Source organism: Gorilla gorilla, chromosome 21, assembly GCF_029281585.2.
Source record: "Gorilla gorilla gorilla isolate KB3781 chromosome 21, NHGRI_mGorGor1-v2.1_pri, whole genome shotgun sequence".
Taxonomy (NCBI): Eukaryota; Metazoa; Chordata; class Mammalia; order Primates; family Hominidae; genus Gorilla; species Gorilla gorilla.
The window spans coordinates 57,461,327-57,483,106 of NC_073245.2; the positions used below are offsets into that span (position 1 = coordinate 57,461,327).

At 38.7% G+C, this 21,780-nt stretch overlaps 1 long non-coding RNA gene across 4 annotated transcripts in view; it reads left to right on the plus strand.

The window, feature by feature from the left end:
• Positions 1-1,639: 1,639 nt before the first annotated feature.
• Positions 1,640-21,780, plus strand: part of LOC109024394 (uncharacterized) — a 34,539-nt gene continuing 14,398 nt past the window's right edge. The window contains exons 1-4 of one of the 4 annotated variants that reach the window (XR_008674563.2): positions 1,640-2,445; positions 2,693-2,851; positions 3,187-3,230; positions 3,435-4,757. This is a non-coding gene — a long non-coding RNA (uncharacterized lncRNA). Of the gene's footprint in view, positions 2,446-2,692; positions 2,852-3,186; positions 3,231-3,434; positions 4,758-21,780 lie in introns of those variants that run through there. The other 3 variants (XR_008674561.2, XR_008674562.2, XR_008674564.2) reach the window with 3 other exon arrangements.

The following is a 21,780-nucleotide window of genomic DNA, read 5'->3' on the forward strand; positions in this document are numbered from 1 at the left end:
ACAGAGGTCTCTTTCTTTATCGTTCCTCAGAGTGTATAATCTCAATTGACCTATAATTATAGTAGTTGTTCCTCTCTTCTGTCTATTCCTATCTGCTGGTAAGACCCTCTTATGACTTTCTATATCTGCGATTTTACTTTACAACCTCATCATTCATCATGAATTTTTTTTATGATGTGAAACTGAATTTTATACTTTCTGTTAATCTTTTTGCCCATGATTTCCTTTAGTTCTTCGAGTATAATAACTGATATCTTTGTCCACTAGGCCATTGTCTGGGATTCCTAAAGGATCATTTCTACTTATTGTTTCCCCTCTTTTCTGTGTATGGGCAGTATTTCATGTTTCTTTAAACATCTCATAATTTTTAAATAAAATTGTACTTTCTACGTAATATAATTTGGCAGCTTTGGAAATCAGAATCTATCTTTAGCATTTGTTTGTGTGGTTTTTATTGCTGAATACTTGCTTAGTAACGTTCCTGGACTAATTTTGTAAAGTCTGTGTTATGCATCGTGTGCAGCCACTAAATTCCCTGTTTCGTTTGCTTGCTAGTCAGATAATGAACGGACACCAATGATCTTAAATCCTGTAAGCCATAAGTTGGCCTTTTGACTTTATCAACTAGTGAAGTTTTTACACAGTCATGAAGACATTAAGACATGAATTAAATGAGAAAATTTTTTCACGAATTAAACTTAAAGCCTATGGTGCACAAGGAAATAGATTTTTCATAAATCTAGAAATTATCTTGCTAATAGATCAATACCTGGCTCTTACTTTCTGTCTGTGTGTGTTTCAATGTTAATGTAGTAAAAGCAAACACCTCAAATGCACCCTTATCTGAACATGGCTGTGAGGAGTCGGTTTCAAATGTTCTGGATATACAGTGGGAAGAGGGAAATTGGTCAGTCCTGATGCAGTCCCTGGGAAAAACAATGCCCTCCTATTACCTAAAAATTCCACAGTATAAAGTAAGAATTAGGAAGAGCCAGGACAGTTCTGCAACACCCTGAAAAATGGAAAATCCATGGGGGCTCTGAAAAATTACACCCCAGAAGTTGTTTCATGTGGTTGCTTCCTGGAAGTGAAAGAAAACAGCTGGTGCTTCCGGGTCAAGTTGAGGCACCTCTGATCTCCAGCCCCCGGAGCCACAGCACCACCTGCTGGTGGGGCCCCGCTAGAGCTGACATAGACGGGTCCAGCCTCCAGGTGCGCCCAAGCCCTTTTCTTGCATTATGAAGCTAAGCAGCCTCTCTCAACTCACTGTAACCGTCCCCCTTTGCCTCCTCCACATGGCCCAGCCTGGAGCCCTGAAAAGTGGCGGGTAGGGCGTGGCGACGCGTAGTGTGGCTGGAGTTGGGGAGCATTTCCTTTGAGGAGTCCATGCGACGACCTGGCCCTCATGCCTGGAAGTCACTTGGTGTCCCCGACTCACCCTGTGGCATTTTTCTCCAGCTGCACAGAAACCTGGATGTTGCCCAGAGTTTTCTGTCTGCCCTTTCATCCTGTTACCCATGTGCTGGCAGGATAAAAGTTGCAAAGGGGTCAAATGGTGTTGCTACTACGAACGTCGGCATCAGTGTGTGGAGCCCTGGTGGACTTTGGACTGAGGTGAGGAGCCCCAGATCTGCTGCCCGTGAAACCTTCCTGCAGAAGCATTGTCTTAGAAGGAGTTGAGAACTGCCTGTTTCCCTAGAAAATCGTTGTGATCAGAGGTTTTAAATTGGGTCGGCCCATAGATCTGCCTCTGGACAATGAAGCAAGACCTCCTTGCTTAGATTATGCACCTTCCATTTCACACAATGGACTTCACCCTTCTCCTCTCTGTAAAGAAGATATTTCAGCAAGATTCATTAAGATCCTCAACAGTTACCGGGTTTTTATTATTTTTTATTCCTATTTTCTACAGCTTATAATAATGAAACACTTTCCTCTTCATATTTACATTGTGAGTGTTTATATAATTTCACACTTCCTTAGGATGGGTTGCCTAGAATCCCTGATCCCAGTCCTTGATTCCTGGATAGCACATGCCAGTGTTCTTTGGAGAATACATAAGAGGATCCAGACAATGGCGTCCTATTGCCTCAAAATCTGCTGGATGAAGTAAAAATGATGAAGAGTTCTGTAACACCCTGAAAGGAGGCAGTCCATGAGGGCTCTCAGAAGTTACACCCCAGTTGTTTCACGTTGTCTCTTCCTGGAGGTGAAAGGAAACAGATGGTGCTTCCGGGTTAAGCGGAGGCACCTCTGACCTCCAGCCCCGGGAGTCAAAACGCCATCTGTTGACGGGGCCCCGCCAAAGCTGACGTAGACAGGTCCAGCCTCCAGGTGCCCCCACACCGTTTTCTTGCGTTATGAAGCTGAGCGGCTTCTTTCTACTCTCTGTGATCATCCTCCTTTGCCTCTGCATGACCCAGCCTGGAGTCTTGAGGAGTGCAGGTAGGGCCTGGCGACCCTGGGTGTGGCTGGGGTTGGGAACGTTTCCTCTGAGGAGTCCATGGGGTGACCTGGCCTGGAAATTACACATTGGTGCCCACTCATCCTACGGCTTTTTTTTTTTTTTGGACTCTCGTTCTGTCACCCAGGCTGGAGTGCAGTGACGCGATCTCGGCTCACTGCATCCTCCGCCTCCTGGATTTAAGCGATTCTCCTGCCTCAGCCTCCTGACCTATGGCGTTTTTTCCAGCTGCACGGAAACCGGGATATTGCCCAGAGTTTGATCTTGACTGCCCTTTCACTCTCTTACCTATGTGCTGGCGCGATAAGAGTTGCAAGGGGGTCAAGAAGTATTGCTACTACAACTGTCGGCATCAGTGTATGGAGCCCTGGTGGACTTTGGATTGAGGTGAGGAGCCCCAGATCTGCTGTTCTCCTTGCTGCCCCTAACTCCTTCCCTCAGAAGCATTTGTCTTAGAGAGAGCTGAGAACTGCCCATGCGTTTAGCAACCGTTGTGAGCAGGGCTTTTAAATTGGGTCGGTCCACGCATTTGCCTCTCTAAAGTGAAGGGGGAGGCTCAACAGACCTCTTTGCTCAGATATGCACCTTCCACTTCACATAATGGGCATCACTCTTCTCCTCTCTATAACTCTCTATAATGTCGACATTTCAACAAGATTATCTCTAAGGTACTCAATAGTTACTGGATTTTATTATTTATTTTCAAATCCTTTTACTTACAGTTTACAATCAGGAAACATTTTCCTCTTTACATTTACATCGTGAGGTAAGTTTATAATTTCACAATTCCTTAGGATGTCTTGCCTAGAGTCCCTGATCCCCAGTCCCTGACTCTTTGGCAGCACCTGCCAGTGTTCTTGTGAGGAGAATACCTAACAGGAGTCACGCCTCAGTGCCCCCGGGACACAAAACCATGTGCCCTGTACATTTTGCATCTTCCTATATCTCTGGTTTCCTGTTCTCTCCCAAGGTGGAAAGCCCTTCTTAACCAGGACTGAGGAGACACAAGTGCTACAGGCTCAGACTGGGATAACTGGTCTCCATGTTGTCCATGATCGCTCAGGCCCAGGACTTCCTTTTAGCAAGAGTTAAATGCTTCTTACTATGATAACAAGATGAAGAAATAAAGCGTTGTATATTTAAAACTCTATGAAAATCTAAGTCTGCTGGATTGATCTCTTGCTCTCCCTCTCTACTCAGCCATGTTGCATAATCCCTTAGGAACTGTAAAATGGACAGAGTTACTGTTTCACATTTAGTTTCATCAATTCCTGCACTTGTGTTTTTCTGATATATTTGTCTCTTTCAATATCTCCTGACACTCAGATTCTCTGTTGGTCAGATTCCAGGTGCATTTTGGAGTTAAATTCTCTGAGTTTGCATCCTATGAATGGCATGCCGATTAATCCTGTAATGGAAGAGCAAGCCATTTTTGCTTCAGTTTTTCTGGTACTACTGCTGGTGGCCTTTCCAAGTGTTGAAGTAACATGATCTGCGATTGGATTTGGAACTTAGGGTCGGAAACTGAGCAAGATGTACTTTAGTTCTAGGTACTTTCATTCCTAAAAATTGAGCCACCCTAAATTAGGAGAACAAAATCCTTGTGGTTCAGCCTACATCCCTTGAGTCTTTGCTTGGAGGTTGGGCCCTAGGTCTACCTAATAATGAAGTGTAATTAGCCATGAATTTTCCAAATTTATAACTCTGTGCTTCATTCTTCCTTAACTCCCACAAAGGTTGCAGAGGTCTGGGAAAGTAATTTTCCAAAATTTTATTTATCTCTGACAAGTATCTTAACAATTTTGAAAAACTCCATTTTCCCAAGCATGTTTTAAATTGACATCTAATAATTTTATCATCATTGCATAGTTTCAAGAGATAAAAATTTAGGTATATGATAAATGTTGTCATTTAAATCAAATGGGTATCTTACTCTATGAGGTTTCTAATAGAATCTAACTACAATGTTCATTTGTTAGTAACATCTATTAGGGAAGAAAAAAAACATGTCCTTTTTCCTCATCATCTGTCTATCTTTCACATCAGAGAGGAACTACCCTCTCTGCAAGAGCTTCGAAGAGAGAAGCTACCCTCTCTGCGAGAGCTTCAAAGACCAGCAGAGACATCCGAACACCCTGCCTGCAGAGAGGAGCCACCCTCTCCAGGGCCCCCTCTCTGTTGAGAGCTGAATACTCAAGGGATGATCTGCCTACAGAGAGTAACTACCCACTACAGGTCTCCTCTGAGCTCTTCTAACACTAAATAAAGCTCTTCTTCATCGTCTTCACCCTTCACTTGTCTGCGTACCTTATTCTTTCTGCATGCAGAACAGGAACTCAGGCAAAGGTGCCACCAGCCACAGAGGTTTCTGGGAAGAAAATGAACACCCCAAAGATCATGTAACACTTCTACTAATTTGGGTTTGGCTTGTTCTTGCTTTTCCAGTTTTTTGAGATGCATTGTTAGGTTACTTACTTGATATCTTTCCAGTTTTTTTTATGTAGGGGCTTATTGCTATTAACTTGCCTCTTAATACTATTTTTGCCATGCTCCATAAGTTTCGTTTTTTTGTATCTCTACTTTTGATTGTTTCAAGGAATTTTTAATTTTATTCTTAATTTCTTTTTTCATCCACTGGTCATTCAGGAGCATGTCGTTTAATTTCCATATATTTTTTATAGTTTTGAATGTTCCTGTTGTTATTGATGTCTAGTTTTATTTCCTTGCAGTCATATAAGATACTTGATATGATTTTGATTTTTTAAAATTTTTTGAGACTTCTTTTGTATTTTAGCACTTGGTCAATCCTGGAGAATGTTTCATGTGCAGATACAACAAAAGTGCATTCCATAGCTGCTGGGTAAAATGTTTGCAAATGTCTGTTAAGTTCATTTGATCTATAGTACAGTTTAAACTTGATGCTTCTGGGTTAATTTTCCATCTTGATTATCTTTCCAATACTGAGAGTAGGGTGTTAAAATCCCCACGTATTATTGCGTTAAAGTCTATCTCTCCCTTCAGCTCTAATAATGTTCACCTTATATATCCGGATGCTCCAGTGTTGGGTGCATATATATTTAAAATTATTATGTTCTCTTGCTGAATTAGTCCCTTTACTATTACATAATGTTCTTATTTGTCCCTTTTTCCAGATTTTGACTTGAAGTCTATTTTGTCTGATATTAGTATAGCTACTCCTGCTTGCTTTTGGTTTCTGTTTGCATGGAATATCTTTTCCATACCTTCAATTCAACCCCATATATGTTTTTACAGGTGATGTGAGTTCTCGTGGGCAGGACAGAGTTGAGTTTAGGTGTTTTACCCATTCAGCCAGTCTACATATTTTAAATGGTGAATTTAATCCATTTATATTCGGGGCTGTTGTTGAAAGGTGAGGGCTTAAACCTGTCATTTTATTGATTGTTTTCTGATTGTTTCATATATCTTTTGTTCCTTACTTCCTCTCTTATTGTAAGTTTTGGGCTGGGTTGTTTTCTGTGGTGACAATTCTTGATTCTTTTCTCTTCCTCCTTTGTGTATCGGCTCTGCCAGTGAGTTTTAGAGTTTCTTAAACTTTCATGATGGTGGCAGTTGTCTTCTTACTTCCAGACATGACTCTCTTGAAAATATTTTGTAAAGCCAGTCTAGTGGTGATGAATCCCCTTAGTTATTGCTTATCTACAAAGGATTTTATTTCTCTTTCATTTCTGAAAGATAATTTTGCTGGGTATTCTTGTCCACTAGTTTTTTTTTCTTTTAGTAATTTGAATATATTATTTCATTCTCTTCTGGACTATAAGGTTTTTGCTAAGAAATCCTCTGTTAGTCTGATGAGGATTTCATTATATGTGACATGATGCTTTTCTCTTGTTGTTTTAAGAATTCTTTCTTTGTCTGTGACTTTTGACAATTTGACAATAGCATGCCTCAGAAAGGACTTGTTTGGGTTGAACCTAAATGGGGTGTTTTGAGCTTCCTGGACCTGTATGTCCATCTCACTGCCAATACTTCGGAAGTTTTCAGCTATTTTTAACATGTTATTTATACACTTTCCATTCTCTTTTCTTCTGAAATGCCCGTAATGTGAATACTTGTTCACTTAATTTTGAACAAATGGTGTCCCCAGAATCCTGTAGGCTTTGTTCATTTATTTTTATTCTTTTTTATCTTTTTGTCTGCTGATATTATTTCAAGTATCCTGTCCTCTAGTGTAGAAATTATTTCTACTCTGTTGTTAAAGTTCACAGTTGTATTTTTTTATTTTATTCATTGAATTCTTCAACTCTAGAATTTTTGTTTGGTACATGGCTGCGTGGCCAGCCTGGGAGTGTTCCTGCCAGGGGTAGTCCATGAGGTTGTTTCTCAGGCCCAGGATGTGGTCACACAGCTGCTTGGCTGACCCAGGTGTATGTCGGCTGGGGGCAACCTGAAAGACTGCTTCTCTGTCCTGGAATGCAAGCACAAGGCTGCCCAGCTGGACTTGGGGGTCTGTCTGCTGGAGGTGGCCCCACAGGGCTGCTTCTTAGGTCTAGGATGCAGGGCACACAGCTGATTGACCCTCCTGGGGGCATGTCTGCCAGGGGTTGACCACAGGGCTGCTTCTCAAGCCTGGATTACAGGTGCAAGGCTGCTTGGCTGGACTGAGTGCATGTCTGCTGGGGCTTTCTGTTTCTCAGCCCCAGGATATGAATTAATGGCTGCTCAGCCCGCCTGAAGGCTTCCCCTGGTGAGGAAGCCTGTGGTGTTGTTTCTCAGTCCCAGGGCATGGCTGCACAGCTGCTCATGCAGCCTAGGGCATGTCTGCCAGGGGCAGCCCACAGGGCTGTATCACAGGCCTTGATTGTGGGTGCAGGGCCATTGGGTAGGCCAGGGGCTTGTCTGAGTGGGTGGGGCACCATGGAAATGTTTCTAATCCCTAGACATGGATGTGTACCTGCTTCTCAGGCCTTGGAATGTGTCAACTTCTCAGAGGCCTGAGCACCACTTTCACTCAGAGGAGGGTGTGCAGCAGTTTGACTGGTTCAAGGGCAGGTTTACCCTGTGCGGGACTGTCACGCCATTCCTCCAGGCGGAAGTGAGGGCAGCGGGGGTTGTTTGTTCTGCAGGACCAGAGTCACAGCCAGTCCTGTATCCACACTTGATGCTGCTGGGATTATGGCATTCAGCCACTGGTGTGGGCCTGGTGGAGTGAAGACCAAGCCCCGTTGAGGGAAAAGTGCAGTGGCTACTGGGCTCCACAGGAGGGCGCACTCCACAGGTGGCTCTGGTCTCAAGATGGCACCCTGCTGCAGCATCTTGGCTGACAGTGGGTAAGTGGACTGTGAGGAGTGCACCCTTTGTGCTTTCAGTTCAAAGCAATGAACCTGCATGAATTCCTAGCAGCGTTTCAAACGGCTCGGGGCTTGTGTGTGAGTACCGCAGGATTCTCCGTAGTAAGGATTTTAGGTGTCTGTGGTGGTAGTGGAGACTAGTGCGGTTCTTTTGCTTACATTTTCCCCACAATAGGATGTCCTCCTGACTCCAGATAGATCGGATCCAGGTGTGGAAGACAGGGCGGCAGATGCTGGATGCATCCATGCTGCCCTCCTAGACTTCCAATCCCCACAGGTGTATCTCCCCTCCCCTGCTATATTCGAATACTCTTCCTTGGACTCTCTAGTCGAGTTTCATCAGTTTATTCATTGCTTTGGTACTTTCTTGTGAGGAGAATGAGTGCCTGTCTTCTCTAGTCAGCCGTCTTGGTGACATCACTGAGCTAAATTTCTTTATACTGCATATCCCATCCTGAATTATTGGAGTCTTTTTTAAAATAATTTTTGTTCTTAACCTTCATACTAAAGATATGATTTGCATACCACCATTATAGTATTAGAGCATTCTGAATTTATGTAATTACTTCTACTAATGAGTTCTATACTCTTAATTTTTTTATTGTTACACATGAGTGCTCTTTCTTTCATCTTAGAACTTTCTTTAGCTTTTCTTGTAAGAGAGGGTTCCCCATCCACCCCCCAACTCAGCCCACATAGCAGGAGGTGAGCAGAGAGTGAGTGAGCATTACCACCTGAGCTCTGCCTCCTGTCAGATCAGGGGTGGCATTAGTTTCTCATAGGAGCAGGAACCTTATTGTGAACTGTGCATGCAAGGGATCTAGGTTGCATGCTCCCTATGGCCCCCACTGCCCTGCCCCACCACCCCTTCCCTCCCCGCCCCTATCCATGGAAAAATTGTCTTCCATGAAATCAGTCCCTGGTGCCAAAAGGTTTAGGATCACTGTTGTAAGATATGCTTGTTAGTGATGAAGTTCTTCAGCTTTTGATTGTCTAGGAAAGTATTTCTCCTTCATTTCTGAAAGACAACTTTTCTGGGTACAGTATCCATGGGTAACAGGTTTTTTTTTTCTTCATCACTTTGAATATCTCATGCCACTCTCCTTCTGGCCTTTAAGGTTCCTGTTGAGAAGTTTGTATGTAGGTATATTGGAACTCCCTTATATGTTATTTGCTTCTTTTCTCTTGCTGCTTTCAGGATCCTTTCTTTGTCTTTGATCTTTTATAGTTTGACTATTATATGTATGTCTGGTATTTTTTGGACTGAATCTGATTGGTGACCTTTGACCTTTCTGCACCTTGATATATCAGGGGGTTTCCTAGGGCCTGTTGTAATACATTTCTCTGGTATTTCTGAGAGATTGTTAGTCCCTAATCTACTAGTGCCATCAATTCCACAAATCCACAGCAGCCCACCCCATCACTTGGTTCAAGGACTGTGCTCCTCCTACAGTATCCATTAAGATATTAAGATCTTGTACCAGCGATTGATGTGGCAACTCTCTACCATTTCAGTAAGCATGACTGGGTAAAACAATCTGTGAATAGACATACCAGAGGATGGTCTAAAAGAGTTTTGGGGGTTGGGAAGTCTTAAAATGGAAGCTCTGCTGCCTATACTGTCTTCTTCCCCTCTCCTAAGAAAGTTTCCAGGGAAGGATAAACCTCTAGGAGAAGAAGCCAGAATGGGAGAATAGAAAACCTTTGGACTGGGGGTAGGAGATCTGGATTTTAGTTCCAGCTCTGCCATAAGCACCTGTGCATCTTCAATTAAATCTGTTTTCTCTCCAAGCTTAAGTTCCTCATCTGCACATAGAAAATTTGGTGTAGTAATTCTGATCATGCATGCTAGCCCAACATTCTGGGAGTTCATTTAAAAAGAAGAAAGAAGGAAAGATAAAATAAAGAAAGGAGAGAAAGGAAGGAAGAAAGAAAGAAGAAAGAAAAAAGGAAGAAAGAAGGAAGAAAGGAAGAAGGAAGGAAACAAAGAAGAAAGGAAGAGAGGAGGAAGGAAGGAAAGAGTGAGAGAGAAAGAAAGAAGAAGGAAGGAAGGAAGGATCTTCTCTATCAGATCTAAATTTTGCCTGTAGGTGTGTGGTAACAGACATCATCACAGTGGCATGAGAACCTGTCTCCACTGCACTGTTCCCTAGAGCACGGATGCCCTGTGCTCAGCCACCGGCCTTATTTTTCCAGCCCAGCAATTGAAGAGGAGAGACCATGGTGGGCTTAGGGGCCTTAGCATCAGGGAAGCTATAATTCCCTGCTAGAGTCTGGTGACAAGATTCTCACTTTTATGTGTGGCCAGAGATATATTCATCACACTGGTAATGGTATGGAGTCAGGAAGGGTATCTAAATTGACATGCCAACAAGCAAAAGAGCCAGAGCCATAAATGCTCTGGGAGAATACACTCAAGAATATGCTGGTTATTAGCAGGTGAACAATTAGAATTTTGGATCTCCTAGCAAAGTTAACAGTTCTATACATAAATGTACAATTAGCATGAACCTTGGTTTTCACCACTTACATAGTCTTGAGCAGCAAGGTCTCTGATGCTGAACTTCTGCATCTTTTTCTTTTCTTTTCTTTTTTCTTTTTTCTCACTCTGTCACCCAGGCTGGAGTGCAGTGGTGTGATCTTGGCTCACTGCAGCATTGACCTGATTTTCCCACCTCATCCCCCTGAGTAGCTGGGATTACAGATGCACGCCACCACGGCCAGCTAATTTTTTGTATTTTTAGTAGAGATGGGGTTTCACTATGCTGCCCAGGATGGTCTTGAACTCCTGAACTCAAGCAATCCGCCTGTCTCGGCCTCCCAGAGTGCTGGGATTACAGGCATGAGCCCCCACGCCTGGCCAGAGCTCGTGCGTCTTAATGTGGGAATAATAATAACAATCTCATACAGATTTTCAGAGATATTGAGTGAGATTATCTCAGCCCCAGTGCTCAATAAAAAGTTCCAGCATGACAACAAATTTGGTAATAATAATAATAAAACAATCTTCTATTATATCTTAATATTGAGGTAAAATATATACAAAGAAAAGCACAGATCTAATGTATTTATTTGAATGAGATTTGGCAAATACATATGTGTAGTTACATAAAATCGTATGGAGATATAGAACATTCTCATCAACCTTGAAAGTTGTCTATGACCCATTCAAATTTAATTCCAACTCTTCAGGGGCAATCATTATGCTGACATCTACCAATTTAAGACTTGCCTGTTTTTTCTCATTTAAGAAGCATTTATTGTTATAAATGCACTCCGGCACTGTAAGACATAACATAAATGAAATAATTTTCAGATAAAAGCAACTGCTTATTATTTTATCCTGCCTTTATACTATTTTTATAAACTGCCTTCAGAAGGTATCATTCATTACCATACCAGTTGGGTGGTCTGTAATATATTCCCACAAGGTTTGTCTTCCCTTTATTTCTTCTTTTGTTCTTACAAACATGTATTCTACAGTGTTGCTGCTTCTAAGTTCATTGATTTTCTCTTAAGTATATGTTATTTTGATATGCAATGCTTTTTTTTTTTTGAGATGGAATCTCCCTCACTGTGTCACCCAGGCTGAAGCGCCTGCAACCTCCACCTCCCAGGCTCAAGTGATCCTTCTGCCTCAGCCTCCCAATTAGGTGAGATTGCAGGTGTGTGCCACCATACCCAGCTACTTTTTGTATTTTTAGTAGAGACGGGGTTTCACCATGTTGGCCAGGCTGGTCTCGAACCCCTGACCTCAAGTGATTCGCCCATCTTAGCCTCCCAAAGTGCTGGTACTACAGGCATGAGCCACCATGCCCACTCTTGATATACAATGCCTCTTAACCCCCTTCCTAATAAGATCATTTCTTTTTAACAATGTATATAATATGCTGGACTGAAGTTCAATCCCACAAATTATCAGTGATGATAACAATTTATAATTACCATTCTTGGTTAAAATCTCAACTTAACATGAGCATTGGCACAAATTCTATAAACAAGCCGCTTTTAAAAGCCCCAATAAAGTTCACTATATAATTAAAGTGACCTAGTTCAAATAGAAACAAGTGACAGTAGAAGTGAATTAATATTATATGTGCTACATGGTAGTGTAGTTATGATACTCATAATTTTTTATTGCCATTGTAGATATTTTCTTCTAGTGCTTTCAAGTTACCAACAGATATTTATATTCAAGATTTAAGAAAAAGATTTCAGGATTCCCAGGAATTCTTTAAATTAAAGTTGTTCTTAAAGTTTATCCAACATTCTTCACACTGCTTACTCATTATTATAGACATGGTTTGATGGTTAAGAAACATTGAGTTTATCACATTTACAAAGAACTGTAGGTTGTGAATATTCATAATCTCAGAAATATGCTAGTTATTAGCAGGTGAACAATTAAAATTTCGGATCTCCTTAGCAAAGTTAACAGTTCTATACAGAACTGTAAACCAAAATTGCCAATTTCAGAACTTATTTGCTTCCAAACTTGTTATTTCCTGAAACACCACTCATAGGATTTATATATATATTCACTCGTACGTCTATTAAAACTAATTTTATTTGCAAGAATGACTCACTATTAGTAGCATACAGAATGATAAGCATATACTCCTAATGTGGCAACAGGTACAAGCAACATGATTAGATGGTGACTGCTTTTTCCTTAGTGCTCCTGATTCATTCTCTGAACACATTGACCTTAATTTTTGGCTCTACATGTCAGCATTTTCTGGTCTTTGCTTTAGACTTTACCACAGTGAATTCCTTCTAACCAGCAATGTTTCTATTTTGAATCCCAAGGTTTAATTCTTACAAAAGAATGTAAAGACTATAATACTTTTTTTTTTGCCAGGCACAGTGGCTCACGCCTGTAATTCCAGAACTTTGGGAGGCTGAGGAGGGTGGATCACCCTGAGATCAGGAGTTCAAGACTAGCCTGACCAACATAGTGAAACCCTGTCTCTACTAAAAATACAAAAATTAGCTGGGCATGGTGGAGGGCACCTGTAATCCCAGCTACTCGGGAGGCTGAGGCAAGAGAATCACTTGAACCTGGGAGGTGGAGGTTGCAGTGAGCTGGGATTGCATCATTGCACTCCAGCCTGGGTGACAAGAGTGAAACTCCATCTCAAGAAAAAAAAATAAAAATAAATAAAAACACTGGCCAAGCTCTCAATGTTAAGTAGAAATGGTGAAAACAGACATCCTTGCCTTCTCCTAACCTTAAGGAGAAAACATCCAATATTTTACCATTAGAGATGATGTTTATCAGTGGCATACCAAGGATTGTGGCAGAGGGAGTGGTTCATCTGAGGAGGAGGGAGTGTTTATCTCTGACTCTGTTTAAAATTGCCAGCACATAGTGATAATATACAGTCCAGCTTTTTAAGCCACTTTTATTATTATTCTTAAATTCTCTACAATCAGGGGACCTATTTGTTGCTTACAACTGGGGTGAACTCCTTCCAATAACCTCCTTCCACTTCGGTACACCACTAAGATATGCTTTAAGTTGAATATAGTGCCCTTTATCATATTGAGAGGGAGAGCTTCTCTTCCTTGCAGGTGGAGAAGTTTTATAATAAATGGGTGTTGGATTTGTCAAATACTTTCTCTGTTGAGATGATCATATAGTGAATTACACTGACTAATTTTAATACAAAACATATCCTGAATGTGTGTCTCATTTGATCTTAATGTATAATCTATTTAACATATTTTTGGACTGAATTTATGACTACTTGGTTAGAGATTTTTATGTGTATGTCTATGAAGGATGTTAGACTGTAAGTAAACTTTTTTATAATGTTCTTCCCAGGTTTTAGTATCACAGTTATCTTAGGCTCATAAAAGAAGTTGGGAAGTGTTTTCTCTGCTTCTCTTGTCTTAAAACATTTTTGTAGAATGTATAATTTGTAGATGTTTAATAGCATTTACCTGTGAAGCCACCTGGACCAGCAGTGTACTTTTTGGAAAGGTTTTTCATTAAAAATTTGATTGCTTTAACATAGGAGTCAACAAACTTCAGCAAAGAGCCAGGAAATGAATATTGTAGGTTTTATATGCCTTAAGATCTTTATTGCAACTCCTTGTCTGTACCACTATAGGACAAAGGCAGTCAAAGATCATTCTTACAAATGGATGTGGTTGTATGCCAACAAACTTCACTTACAGAATCAGAAGTGGTAATCTAGTCTCCCAGTCCAGGAATCAAAGCAAGTGTGTTTAACTTATATTTGTTTCGTTATTCAGTTAATTATTTGTGCTACTTTCTTATTGAGATACAATTTACAAACCATGACATGCACCTTTTAAGGTGTACAATATAGTGGTTTTCAGTATTTTGATAAGCTTGTGCAACCATCACCACTTGTTAATTCCAGAACAACTTCATTACTCCCATGAAGAACCCCTATACCTGATGGCATTCAATCCTTCTTCCCACCTTTACTTCTCCCTTGGCAACCACTAACCTGCTTTTTATGAATTGACCTATTCTGGACACTTTATATTAATTAAAGTATATAATATGTGGCTCATTGCATCTGACTTCTTTCATGCAGAATTATGTGTTCAAAGCTCATCCGTGTTGTAGGGTGGATCCTTTTTTTTTACTTTTTATGTATGAATAATATTTCACTGAATGGATACATCATATTTTGTTTATCCATTTATCCATTGGTGAACATTTGGATGTTTCTAGTTTGTATGTACTATTATTAATCCCTACTATGAACATTTATGTGCAAATTTTGTGTTAAAATGTTTTCAATTACCTTGAGTATAATTCTTAAATTGGAACTGATGAGTCACATGATAACTCTATGTTTAACTCTTCAAGGAACTGCCAGACTGTTTTCCACAGAGGATGTACCATTTTATGTTCCCACCAGCAATGTATGAATGTTCCAGATTCTCCACATCCTCACTAACACTTGTTATTTTTGGTTTTTTTTTTTTTAAGATTATAGCTATCATAGTATATGTGAAGTGGCTTCTCGTTGTGGTTCTGATTTGCATTTTCCTGAGGTCTAATGATATCACCCATCATTTTCCATGCTTATTGGCCATTTGTACTTTTTCTTTTGGAGAAATGTCTGTTAAAATCTGATGCCCAGTTTTTAATCATGGTTTTTGTCTTTTATGGTTGATTTTAGGAGTTCTTTTTGTATTTTGAATACTAGGCCCTTATCAGATATAAAATTTGCAAATATTTTCTCCCATGTCTGTGGGTTATCTTTTCATTTCTTATTAGTGCCCTTTGACTCACCAAAGTTTTTAACTTTAATCTATTTTTGGATCTATTATTCCTTTTGTTGCTTGTGCTTTTGGTAGCATATCTAAGAAATTGATGCTGATTACCAGATCACGAAGATATACATTTATGTTTTCCTCAAAGAGTTTTGTAATTTTAGTTCATATATTTAGGTCTTGTTTTATTTGGAGCCCATTTTTGTACTTGATGTGATGTAAGAGTCCATGTATATTTTTTTGCAGGTGCATATCCAGTTTTCCCCCATTATTTGTTGAAAAGACTACTCTATCCCCACTGGATAGTTTTTGTACCTTTGTTGAAAATAAGACAGTTTAAAATGTAATGGCTTATTTATGGATTCTCAATTCTATTCCTTTGATATATTGTGTTTATCCTTATGGTAGTAACACAACATCTTGAAATTGTAGATTTATAGTACATGTTGAAATAAAAAAATGTGAGTCCTCCAATTCTGCCCTTTTTTTTAAGACTGTTTTGGCTATTCTGGGTCCCTTGCATTTGTATACAAATTTTGGGATTCACTGATCTATTTCAACAAAAATTCACCTGAAGTTTTCTAGGGATTGCATTGAATTTATAGATCAATTTGTGAAGAATTACCAGCTTGGCAACATCGAGTTTTCCAATCCGTGAACACAGTATAGCTTTCTATTTTGGGAGTCTTCTTTTATTTCCTTGAAAAATAATTTTCCATTTTCAGTATAAAAGTTTCTCCATTTTTTGGTTAAATGAATCCCTAATTAGCCTATTCTTTTTATAAAGCTATTGTAAATGAAATTTTATTCTTAAAACCATAGAGTGTTGTATTTTGACATTATGTCCTGGACCTTGCTGAGGTCATTTATTAGCTCTAATAATATTTTGAGGGATTCTTAAGGATTTTCTGTGTATGTATGTGTGTATGTATATATATACATGTATATATATGCATGTATATATATGCGTGTATATATATATACATGTATATATATGCGTGTATATATATATACATATATATATGCATGTATATATATATATATCATCATGTCAGTATTTCTTGCGGGCAGGTTGATGGTGATGAACTCTTCAGTTTTTGTATATCCAGGAATGCCTTAATTTTTCCCTGACTTCTGAAGAATAGACATACCAAGATATAGAATCCTTGGTTGATAGGTTTTTCTTCTGCCATTTTTAATGTGTTCTCTCACTACCTTCTGGCTTTCATGATTTTAATGAAAAATTACTGTTTAGTTTATTAACTGCTCATGATAAGTGGCTTGTCCCTTGCTTTCAAAATTTTCTCCTTGCCTTTGTCACTAATATTTCGATCTAGGTGTGGATCTCTTAGAGATTTTCCTACTTAGTGTTCTTTGAGCTTCTTAGATGTAGAGATTAATGTTTTTAATCAAACTAAAAATTTTCGTCGTCATTCTATCTTCATATATTCTTTCTGCGCCTTTCTCTTTCTTCTCTCTCCTGAGATTCCCATTATGCATATGTTTTTACACTAGATTGTGTTCTTCAGGTCTCTGAGGCTCTATTCATTTTTCTTAATTATTTTCTTTATTGTTCCTTAGAGTGTATAATCTCAAATGACCTGTAATTAAGTTAGCCAATCCTTTCTTCTGTTTCTGTCTTCTGGTGAACCCCTGTTTTGAATTTCTATTTCATTGGTTGTACTTTACAACTTCATTACTTATCTTTAATTCTTTCTATGTTGTAAGACATTATTCTCATACAGTCCTTTAGTCTTTTGTCCAAAGTTTCCTTTAGTTATTTCGGTGTATTTATAATAGCTGATGTCTTTGTCTACTAATCCATCGTCTGAGCTCCTAAAGGATCATCTCTGTTCATTGTTTCCCTTCCCTTCTCTGTATGGGCAATATTTTTTGTTTCTTTGCATGTCTCGTAATTCTTTAATGAAATTGGGCTTTTTACATAATATAATGTGGCCAGTTTGGAAATCAGATTCTCTTCCCAGGGTTTGTTTGCACAGTCTTTGCTGTTGATTACTTCCTTAGTAACTTTCCTGGACTAATTTGCTAAAGTCTGTATCGTGTGTCATGTGTAGCCACTAAAGCCGCTGTTCCATTAGCTTAGAGGTCAGCTCATGATTGGACAGAAATGATCTTAAATACTAAACAAATAAATCACCTGGACTTTTCCAAGGGGCTGCATGTGTATCCATTGAGATATACTGTCAACATTCCACTGGGAAACTTGCAACTTTATGTTGTATTTCACCTCCTGTTCACATAGAGACTTTAATTCAGCCAGAGGTGAACAATTAGGGTCATCTGAGGTCTTTCCTTAGCATGTACACAGCCCTGGGGCAAACACACAATTCTGTGCAGGTGTGTGGTATTCTAAAGTCCCACAGATGTGACAGAGCTTTTCTTTAAGCACCTGGAAATCTTTCCTACCTTTTCCTTTTTTGTTTTTTGGTCAGCCTCTTGTTAGCTCCAATTGGCCTCACCGTCGGAAGTAGCTGTGATGACAAAAAATTGCCCCAGAAATAGCACTGTCCACATAGAGCACACTCTGAGTTAGATGAGGTAAATACATGCTATGAAAAGGGTGCCTTTTTAGAGAGCTGACATACAAGTGCAATAGTGACAGTTTTCCGGGGACAGAGCTTTCGAAAGCAGAAAGGAAATCCTCCCGTGCAGGGGCTGCTGGGCTGCTGGTTTTCACAGCCACTGTGGAGCAAACCTGGTGGCTTTCAGGCTACCACACAGCTGGGCACAAAGATGGGAATGGAAAAGTTATACTGCCACTAAACTTTCTGTTCTTGCTGAAGTTTTCTTGTTTTTCTTGATGATTCTTAATGATGCCACTCCTTGGATTGTGACAAACCTTTGGCTGAATTCCAAAATTCTGGGGGAAAAAAGTTGATGTTGAAAATATATGTGAGTACAGGTTGAGCATCTCTACCCAGAAATCTGAAATCTGAAATGCTCCAAAATCCTAAAAGTTTTGAACACCAACATGAAGCCAAAAGTGGAAAACTCCACTCCTGACCTCATTTGATGGGTTGCAGGCAAAACGCAGGCTGACGGTGATGAAGCTGATGTTCGTAACACTGCAGAAAAAGTGCTGATAGATGACATGGTGAAAAAGTGTGATGTGCTTATTGAAGGACTGAAGCAGCCTGTATTCATACCAAAACAAGAAATCATGTAAGTTTAAAAATCAACAAGAAATTTCTAAGACAAAAAATGTTGTTAATGAGAGAGATGACTCTGGAGAAAACATTTTTAAAAGTCATCCAGCAGAATGCCTCCTCATCTCTAGAGGATCCACTTCCTGGTCCCTCAATTGCTTGTGATGTCTCTTTTCACCTACAAAAATAAAATACAGTGACCAATAATCGTTTAATCAAAACACAGCATCGTCGATGGAGACTGAAATCCTGCTGCTGTTGCTTCTTGCTGTTGTTTAACAGCTGGGGCAGGTATTTTGGTGATGCTGCTGTGCTGCTTAGTTACCCTGAACACATTATTTTCACAGTATTAATGGTATGTCGTATTTTTATTGTTAAATATTTATGGGTGAATAAGTGTAATAAAATGATTGCTTATTGGTAGCATATAAATTCAAGTCAGATACAATGGTGATACTAAACAATCACAGATTGTCCACATGGGCGGCTGAGATAGGGACAACTTTCTTTCTGATGTTTCAATGTATACAAACTTTGTTTCCTGCAGGAAACCGGTAAAAATATTGCATAAAATTACCTTCAGTCTATGTGTACAAGGTATATGTGAAACACAGATAAATTTAATGTTTACACTTGCCTCTCATCCCTAAGATATCTCATTATTTATATGCAAAGATTACAAAATGTGAAAATATCCAAAATTTGAAAAATTTCTGGTCCTAAGAATTTTGAATAATGGATTCTTAAACTTATTCTCCCTGCTTTTATGAAGGAGCAGATTTTACTCCACCATTGTGAAAGTAGTTCCCTCTGCTGTATGGTTTTTGTATAGGCTTGCTATCAAATAAGTGAACTTCTAATGTTCTGTCATTATTTTCTCATTTATCACGAAGAGATAAGTGACTCTTTCACACATTCTATAGCCAATACGAAGATAATCATACCATTTTCCCCTGTACTCCATTAATGAGAAGTATCCCATTGATTTACTTTTAAATGTTACACCAATCATAAATTGTTGACATAAAACCTTACTTGTGTATGATGTATCATTTTTATATATGACCAAATTCCCTGTGTAAAGTTTTGTTTAGGATTTTTGCCTTTGTGTTTATAGCAAGGCTGGAAAATTGTTTTCCTTTCATGTAATATCCTTCTCATGTTTTGGTATCACAAAATTGCAATGCATATCAAATTAGTTTGGAAACAGAAAGGTCAGTGTGTGGGGCTGCAAACAAACATCTTGAAAATATTAGTGCAGACACTTTAAATATTTAAAGTACAGACACTTTAAATATGAGTGCAGGCACTTGAAAATATGAGTACAGGCATATTAAATCAGTTGGGAGGGATTTTGTTTTTGTAAATTTGGACTGAAACTCAGTGAGGACATGCCAATTCAGAGTTAGAAGAAAACAGCAGATTTACACAGGGAAAACACTCAACATGTGGAGGTAGCCCCAAGTTTGTGCTAGAAAGAAAGGACGGTGTTGGTAAATAGAGCAGCTACTCCAGAGAGCTTTCCCTCATCATCTCTCTGCCTCCCACATCAGGTCCCAATTCTTCTGTGTGCATTAATAAATCTACTTCTTACTACTGCTGAAGTCAGATATGTTTTTAGCTACCAAGCAAGCAGGAGGAACATCCATTTTTAGAATAGTGTAGAGAGGACATGAAGGTTTATCTGGCCCAGATTCACATTCCAAAATGACTTCAAGTTAGTCTTTTGACTCCATCAACTAATGAAGTTTTTACACAGTCACAAAGACATAAAAGCAGGAATTAAGGAAGAAAGCATTCATTATAAAACTTAAATTTCAGTCCCATAGTGCACCATGAATTGACACCATCATGAAAGCATTTGAAACTATAAAACTCACTGACAGAGCCAAAACACAACGAAGAAAGAGAAAGGAATCAAACCTTATTATTACAGAAAACCACCCAACCACAAAAATAAACAATAAGAAGGGAAGTAAAGAGCAAAGGATATACAAAAACAACCAGGAAACAATCAATCAAATGATAGGAGTAAGTACTCACCTGTCAGTAATAACCCTGAATATAAAGAGATTAAATTCCCCATTTTAAAAATATAGACTGGCTAAAAGGATTAAAAAACAAGACCCAACTATATAGTGGAAACTAACCTCACCTGTAAAGACATACATAGGGTGAAAGTAAAGACAAGGAAAAATATTCCATGAAAACAAATCAAAAGCAAGCAGGAGTAGCTATATTTATATCAGACAAAACAGACTTCAAATTAGAAACTGGAAAGAAGAGACAAGGAATAGCATTATATAATTATAAAGGGACTAATTTAGTAAAAGAATATAACAATTGTAAATATGTATGCACTCAACAGTGGAGCATCCAGATATATAAAGTAAATATTATTAGATATTAAGGAATATATAGACCCCAATACAATAATAGTTAGGGACTTCAACACCCTACTGTCAGCATTGGAAAGATTATTTTAACAGAAAATCAACAAAGAAATATCAGATATAAACTGCATCATAGACTAAGCAGACCTAACAGACATTTACAGCACATTTCACCAAATAACTGCAGAATATATATTCCGTCAGCACAAGTAACAATGTCAAAAGTTAGCCATAGGGTACAAAACAAGTCTCAAGAATTTTAACAAATCAAAATCATACCAAGTATTTTATCTGACCATAATGGAATAAAACTAGAAAGCAGAAACAATAGGAACATTTAAAACTATACAAATACATGGAAATTAAACAACATGCACCTGAATGATAATGGGTGAAGAAAGAAATTAAGAATACAATTTCAAAATTCCTTGAAATAATCAAAAATAGAAACACAACATACCAAAACCTATGAGACCCAGCAAAAGCAGTATTAAGAGGCGAGTTTATAGCAATAAATGTCTACATTAAAAAACTAGAAAGGTTTCAAATAAACAACCTAATGATGCATCTCAAGGAACTGGAAAAGCACAAACAAGCCAAACCCAAAATTAGTAGAAGGAAAGAAATAATAAAGTATCAGAGCAGAAATACACAAGAGAGAGACTAAAAATTACAAAAGATCAACAAAACAAAAAGTTGGATTTCTGAAAAGATACACAAAACTGGCAAACCATAAACTAGACCACCTAGGGAAAAATAGAGAGAAGACTCAAATAAAATCAGAAATGAAAAAGCAGACATTACCACTGATGACACAGAAATACAAAGGATTCTTAGAGACTATCATGAGCAACTATAAGCTAATAAATTGGAAAACCTAGAGGAAACTGATAAATTCTTAGAAATGTATAACCTATAAAGATTGAACCAGAAAAAAATTTAGAAACCATGAGCAGATCAATAATGAGTAATGAGACTGAATCAGTAATAAAAAGCTTCCTAACAAAAACAACAACAAAATCCCAGGAATGGAAGACTTTACTGCTGAGTTCTACCAAACTTTTAAAGAAGAGTTAACATCAGTTCTTCTTTAAACTATTCCAAAAAATTAAGGAGGAGAAAGGAGAAAATTCTCCCAAACTCATTCTATGAGTCCAACATTACCC